The sequence below is a fragment of the Cebus imitator genome, unplaced genomic scaffold (assembly GCF_001604975.1).
Source record: "Cebus imitator isolate Cc_AM_T3 unplaced genomic scaffold, Cebus_imitator-1.0 Scaffold18, whole genome shotgun sequence".
NCBI classification, from domain to species: domain Eukaryota; kingdom Metazoa; phylum Chordata; class Mammalia; order Primates; family Cebidae; genus Cebus; species Cebus imitator.
In genome coordinates, this window is record NW_016107333.1 from 575,784 (window position 1) to 582,925 (window position 7,142).

Sequence of the window (7,142 nt, forward strand, 5' to 3'; positions counted from 1 at the left end):
TCGTGCTCTGTCGTCCAGGCTGGTTGTAGTGGCGCGATCTTGGCTCACTGCAACCTCTGCCTCCTGGGTTCAAGCGATTCTCCTGCCTCAGCCTCCCAAGTAGCTGGGACCACAGTCGCGTACCACTATGCCCAGCTAATTTTTGTATTTTTAGTAGAGACAGGGTTTCGTCATTTTAGCTAGGATGGTCCCAATCTCTTGACCTTGTGATTTGCCCACCCTGGCCTCCCAAAGTGCTGGGATTAGATAGACATGAGCCACCACGCCCTGCCTTCTTGTTTTCTTTGAGGCAAAATTGACAATTAAATGTACAAATTGTACTTTTCCATATATAATATGAACTACATATACAATATGAACTCACTGGAATAAAACATGTGTAGATACTTTTATAACCCAAACCCTATCTCCAAATCCAATTTTCCATCAACCCCAGAAAGTCCCCCAAGCCCCTTCCAGTATATCTCTAACCCACACTCCTCTGCTTCCAGAGCCAACCGCTATTCTGGTTATTTTCACCATAGTCTAGGTGTTGTGGGCTAATTGTGTTCTCTCAAAATTCATATGTTAAAGTCCTAATCCCTAGTACTGCAAAATGTGACTGTATTTTAAGGTTGGGTCTTTAAAGAGGTAACTACATTAAAATGAGGCCCTTAGGGTGGAACCTAATCCATTGTCTGGTGTCTTTATAAGAAGAGGAAATTAGGACAGGGATACACACAGAGAGATAACCATGTGAGAACACTGGGAGCAAACAGCCGTTTATAAGCCAAGGAGAGGGGCTTGAGAAGAAACCATCCCTGCCAACGCCTTGATCAAGGCTTCTGGCCTCCAGAACTGGGAGAAAACAAATTTCTGCTGTTTAAGGCATCCGGTCTTTGGTACTTTGTCATGGCAGCCCTAGCACAATAATACACTAAGTGTCTTTTCTAGAATGTCATATAGATAAAATCATTTGCTATGTGTTCTTTTGTGTCAGGCTTTTGATTTTGCCCAGCCTAAGACTGTCGGGATTCATCCATGTTGCTACATGAATCAATACCTTGTTCCTCTTCATTGCTGCATAGTATTCCATTATATTAATATTCCAGTTTGTTTAGCCAGGCAAATTAATTTTTTTAAAAACGGAGGAGAAAAATAACAAAACAAATAAAAAATTTAAAAAAACTAAAAGAAAAAAAAATAAAACAAAAAAGCAAAAAATAAAAATAAAAAATAAAGAAAAGAAAAAAGAAAGAAGAGAGGAATGGTTTGGCAGCATTTCACTTCAGCGTATGTCCTTCATGCCGTCCCAGCAACAAAGCAGACATTCCAGGGCCCACCCTATTCAGCAGGAGCTTCGGAACCATACATGGATGTCTAACTATCCCGATAAAACACATCATAACTCTGAGAATGAAAAGTTCTTGGAAATGAGATTAAATTAGTATCACATCATTTTTATCTCAGCAAATATAGACAATCCATGATATCACAGGAGCCTAGATCTTTATTTGTTTGGTTACAGACTGAACACAGTGATTTCACTGGCTTGGGAATCAGGCAGCTCTGGGTTTGACTCTTGCTGTATAACCTTGAGCGCAAATCTCTTAATATCTCTGACCCCCACTTTCCTACCACAGCAAATGGGACTAGTGATTTCTTCCTGCAGGGTTGAAGACTGAATGAACTAATGAGTTCAGGGCGTGTATTGGTTCGTTTTCACACTACTGATAAAGACATACCCAAGACTGGGTAATTAATAAGAAAAAGAGATTTAATGGACTCACAGTTCCATGCGGCTGGGGAGGCCTCATAATCATGGTGGAAGGCAAAAGGCACGTCTTACATGGCACCAAGCAAGACAGAGAAAGAGAACCAAGTGAAAGGGGTTTCCCCTTATAAAACCATCAGATCTCGTGAGACTTATTCACTACCATGTGAATAGTATGGGGGAAGCGGCCCCCATGATTCACTCATCTCCCACCCAGTCCCTCCCACAACACGTGGGACTTATGGAAGCTACAATTCAAGATGAGATTGGGTAGAGACACAGCCAAACCATATCAGGGTGGAAAAGGAAAGGCTCAGGAAACATTCGATGTGGTTTGTCTCACTCTGCAGCTGTCGGGGCCAGAAAGCTTCTCACTGGACAGAGCAGCAAAAGTGGATTTGTAAGCCACTAAGAGTAGAAAATGAGCTTTCGGCACTGCTGTATGTAATCACTGAGACTAAGGAGCAGAGTGGTGAAGACAGTGTCAAATCACCAGGCTGCCAAGATCAATTCAGTTGATACAATCGTAGCAGAAGTGATCTTTTCAGAGTTTCATAAAACACACTCTGAATTGTGGGATTCAGAGTGCTTCCAGGCTGCACAAATTTTGCACGTGTTTGACTTTTTTTTCTTTTCTTTTCTTTTTTTAGATGGAATCTTACTCTGTCGCCCAGGCTGGAGTGCAGTGGCATGATCTCGGCTAACTGCAACCTCTGCCTCCCAGGTTCAAGCAATTTCTGCCTCATTCTTCTGAGTAGCTGGGATTACAGGCTCCCATCACCAGGCTCAGCTAATTTTTGTATTTTTAGTAGAGACGAGGTTTCACCATCTTGGCCAGACTGGTCTTGAATTCCTGACCTTGTGATCCACCTGCCTTGGCCTCCCAAAGTGCTGGGATTACAGGTGTGAGCCACCGTGCCTGGCTACTTCTATTATTTTATTTCAACTGAATGGGACTGTTGAGAAATTTGCTTCACTTAGATATGATCATTTCTATGAAAGTGTAAATCTAAATGTAATCTAGGAACCCATCCTTCATGTGAGACATTAATATTTTTCTTATGAGAAAGTAGGAAAAATGCATAATGGGAATTGCCATCATTTGTTTTATCTCAGAAGTTCTTTTCTTCTGAAAGAAATATTTTTTCAACTTTGAAGTCCTTAGGAATTGGTTTTTGGCATAATTTATCCACTCTGTCCCAAGTGGCCTTGAAAGAGGCTCATAATTTCTCTCAGATGATGATGATCTTGTTTGGCTTTTAAAGGCAAAGAAGATGTCTACAGTTTCACTTTGAAGCTGTTTAGAAAAAATTCTTGGGATGCTTATCATTTGGTTAAAAAAAAAAAAAGTAAAAAGATAAAATCAAATTTGGAATCAGTGATAGCAACTGTATATTCCGATCACCTGCAAGAGCTGAAGAGTAATTTGTTACAACTTCCTGTGGTCTCATGGAGTCTGAAAGTTCTTCAGCAGCAGCTGAAGATGGACGGTGAGGCCCAGTCCAATGTATTTTCAAGAAATCACCCTGCTTCCTGCACACCTCAGCCTCACCCACGTCCAAAGGTTTGGAAAACTCTTTCTTTTGGTGGGTATGTGGTGTTGTGCCAAGGAGAGCACTGAGAGCATTTAAGGTTTATTCCTTTTTTTTTTTTAGGAGAAAGCGTGAACGCAGTCCCCCACTACCACAAATTCTGCAGTCGAGTTTCCCACATTTGGGAAAATCGCAGGGGTCAGCACATCCAGAGTGCAATGGATAAGCCTCACCCTAGGAAAACCACCTTCGTGGTCATGGTATCTCTCCTGCCAGGTAAGTATGGTTTTTTCCTTTCCTCATTTGTGCTATAATTACCAGAACCAAAAGATGTGCGGGATTCCTCAAGACTCCTTCAGTATCACTCAATTTTCTACACATGCTAGATGCATCATCATAGACCTAGGAAAATTTTTTTTTAAAAACTGATTTAATTCAAATCCATTCCATTTTGCTTTTTATTTTTATTTTTTTCTGATATACTTTTGCAATCCTGAACAAGGTGATTGATTCCAGTCATCTCTTCAATATCATGAAACCCAAGAACTTCTCTTTAATTAAATCTCCAGGGTGAAGGCAGCCTGACCATCCCATGCCCTCCTTTCTAATCTCCAGTGGGCTCCCGAAGCAGAGCTCCTGGGTCAGCCCACAGCCAGGCCTGGTGGGTTGGGCAGGGCCTTTGTCCTGATAGGGCTGACTTAGGACTTAGTCTCCCTCTGGGCCAGACAGTAGGGACCCGCAGCAGAGAGAACCCTGGGTAAGAATTGGATCTCCATGGCTCCAAGAGAGAACTTGGCTGCAGGATGCAGAAGAAGAGAGGCAGAGCCAGCAGCCTTGGGTGGTCCTGGGAGGCCCTGCGGAATCCCTCCCTGGGAGACCGGGATGCGGAGCAGCAGAACGAGCAGAGCACTCTCTCCTGGGACACAGAGAGGTGCAGCCAATTTGTCAGCTGGATCTGAGCCTTGGAGATGATTAGGGCTGCAAGACGGCAGAAAGAAAGACAGTTGGCACCTGAGGGAATCAACAGCCAGGAAGGAAGAGCCTGCGATTCACTCAGAACTGCAAGGGAAGACCAATCACAACCTGCACAACAGGAAAAGCAAACAAAACCATCGGAGCACATTTAAAACAATCAAAGGCAAAATCAATTACTTTCCTGAATGAGGACACATCGTTCTCAATTTAAAATGACTTGGAGGAGAGGATGGAGACCTGGGAAACCACGCGGAAGAGATAATGCAAAACCCAAAGTAAAAATCTAAAAGCACCTCAGAGGAGAGAGATCCAGGAGTTGTAATAGGTGAATAATAAAAAGAAAAATCTCAGAACGAAAGAAAAAAAAGTAGAGGAGAAGCAGTCATTTTTAAATGAGAAAGAAAATTTTCCGTGGTAGAACGCCTTGGGTTTGCAGATTAAAAGGCTCATTGAGTTCCAGGCAGGAATGATGGAAAAAAGACACACATCTAGGCATAGCCTGGTAAGGTTCCCGAATTCCATGATTAAAGAGAAAACTCAGACAAGCTCCCTAATGAGAAAATAAGTTGCATAGAAAAAAGAGAATCAGACTGAAGTCATGCATCTTATTTGCAAGCTAGAAACCAATGTGAATCACCTCCACAGACCACTGAGAGAAAAGCATCCTAAACCAGCCAGGCTGCCATCCACCTTCCTGGGATGGAAACAAATGCAAAGGTCCAGGTAATTTTTCCATATGGGGAAAGTATTGTAGAAAGGAACCTAACCAGGTGACAGATGAATCAGATTGGAGGCAAGGAGATGAAGAGGAGCCCGTGGTGAGCTGTGAACCAACCAAACCATGTATCATTACCTCCGAATAAATCATGATAGGACGGAATTTGTAATATAAGACTAAATAAGTATATTCTTTTAAACAGGAGATGCAATAAGATTACTAACCTAAAGGAAAAGTTCTGAATGATGGCAAAATATTGGAGTTGAGGAGGGGAAAAGGAGCCTGAAAAAGATATTTTAAATATCTCCTATTGACTGGGGAAGGAGAAACAGGGACGAGAGCTCTCGAGAAGGATTAATTGGCGCCTAGTTGCCATGTGTTTCTTTTTAATGAAAATTAGAAAAGGCAAGGTCGGTTCTAGCGGACAGAAGCATCTAGCAGAGCTTCCAAAATAAGAAAAAAAAAAAGAATGGCAGGCGTCTACTGTGAGTTGTTCCATCTTTTAAAAAAAAATTTAGACTTTTATTATGAAACCTTTATATATTTTTTCTCTCCCTCTCTCTATAATGTTTCCTCTCTCTATATATTTTTCCTTTATATATTTCCTCTATATACATATATATTAGAATATATATATATATGTATATATATATGTATGTATAAAGAGAGAGAGAGAGGTTTTCACCGTGTTAGCCAGCCTGGTCTTGAACTCCTGACCTCAAGTGATCTGCCTGCCTTGGTCTCCCAAAGTGCTGGGATTACAGGTTGGCCAATTCTGAACACACACCACAAAAGAGGAACCATAATATATTGAAACTCTGTGGACCCAACACTAGGGTCCAATGACTCCTTTCCTCCCCCGCCCCCCGCTGGGGATACATTGATGGCTACAAAACCCTGTAATGTTTCGGTTTTTTTTTTTTCAGCAATTCCATTTAGAACTTGTACACTTTTGCAAAGATCACCACTCGTCTTCATTGATCAAAAGGTTTCTTTTCCCATAGTTTTTGTTTTGTTTTGTTTTGTCTTTGAGATAGAGTCTTCCTCTGCCTCCCGAGTAGCTGGGATTACCCACACGTGCCACCACGCCTGGCTAATTTTTTGTATTTTATTGTTATAGACAGGGTTTCACCTGGGTTAGCCAGGTTGGTCTTGAACTCCTGGCCTCAAGTGATCCACCTGCCTTGGCCTCCCAAAGTGCTGGGATTAAAGGGGTGAGTCACCACGCCCAGTCATGTTTCTGTTGATTCTAAATTTGGTTTTCCCTGGGAACCAGGTTGGAGAGCAGCAATCCTTACTCCCACCCGGTTCCTTCTCTCTCCCTAGATCCACCCTTACAGCCCTGGACAGGCCCCTGTAGGCAACATTTTGGCCCCACCCTCAAACTGCTGATGGCTGTGACCAAGGGGCCACCAGAGCCTTGCAGCCACCGCAGAAGCTATGGGCTAGCCTGTTCTCAAACCTTCACTTCTCAGTCTCATCTAAATATCCCTCCATCCTCTCTCCAGATCCCAGGAGAAAACCTCACCTCCCATTTAGCCCAATAAGCAGAGGCCGTTTCTGCTTCCTGCCACCAGCTCAGCCCCCACCACCCCCGCTGGTGCTCCCAGCCTGCCGCCTCCTCCTCCCACCCCTCTTCCCTCCGGCCTGGGTCCTGCCCACTAGGAGCCTTGCTTCCCTCTCTCGGGCTCCCTGCCCTTTGCCTAGAAACATCTCAGCAATTCCAGCTCAGCACCTTATCCTTCCCTGGACTCACCCATTCTCCTTCAGCTGCCTTCGACTCCTTCCTGCCCCTCCCCACAGTCACTGCCTCCACTCCATGACTCCCCCACCTCCAGCCTGCTTCCACCCAGCTTGGCCCAGGCAGAGGGCACCACACCTTCCCTCTGTGTTATGAACTCCAAGCCTTCACCTACAGCTCTGAGTCTCCTGGAAACTCCTCCCCGTCTTACACTCTTATCTTGGTGTGTCTCCCTCCCCCTCTCTCCCTCCTCCTCCCTCCCTCTCCCTTCCTCCCTCTCTCTCTCTCTCCTTCCCTCCCTCCCTCCCTCTCCCTCTCCCCCTCCCCCTCCCTCCCCTCTTCCTTCCCCTCTCCCTCCCTCCCCTCTTCCTTCCCCTCTCCCTGTCTCCCTTCCCCTCTCTCCCTCCCTCTCTCTCCCTCACT

At 44.3% G+C, this 7,142-nt stretch overlaps 1 long non-coding RNA gene and 1 other non-coding gene across 2 annotated transcripts in view; both read right to left on the reverse strand.

The window, feature by feature from the left end:
* The window catches only part of LOC119468592, a 15,730-nt gene extending 12,170 nt beyond the window's left edge, over window positions 1-3,560 (reverse strand). The window contains exons 1-2 of the long non-coding RNA XR_005197291.1: window positions 3,423-3,560; window positions 499-505 (exon numbers count right to left, since the gene is read on the reverse strand). This is a non-coding gene — a long non-coding RNA (uncharacterized LOC119468592). The remainder of the gene's footprint in view (window positions 1-498; window positions 506-3,422) is intronic.
* Window positions 3,406-3,569, reverse strand: LOC119469314. The gene has a single exon (XR_005198114.1). It is a non-coding gene; the product is annotated as a U1 spliceosomal RNA (small nuclear RNA).
* Between the last annotated feature and the right edge of the window lie 3,573 nt (window positions 3,570-7,142).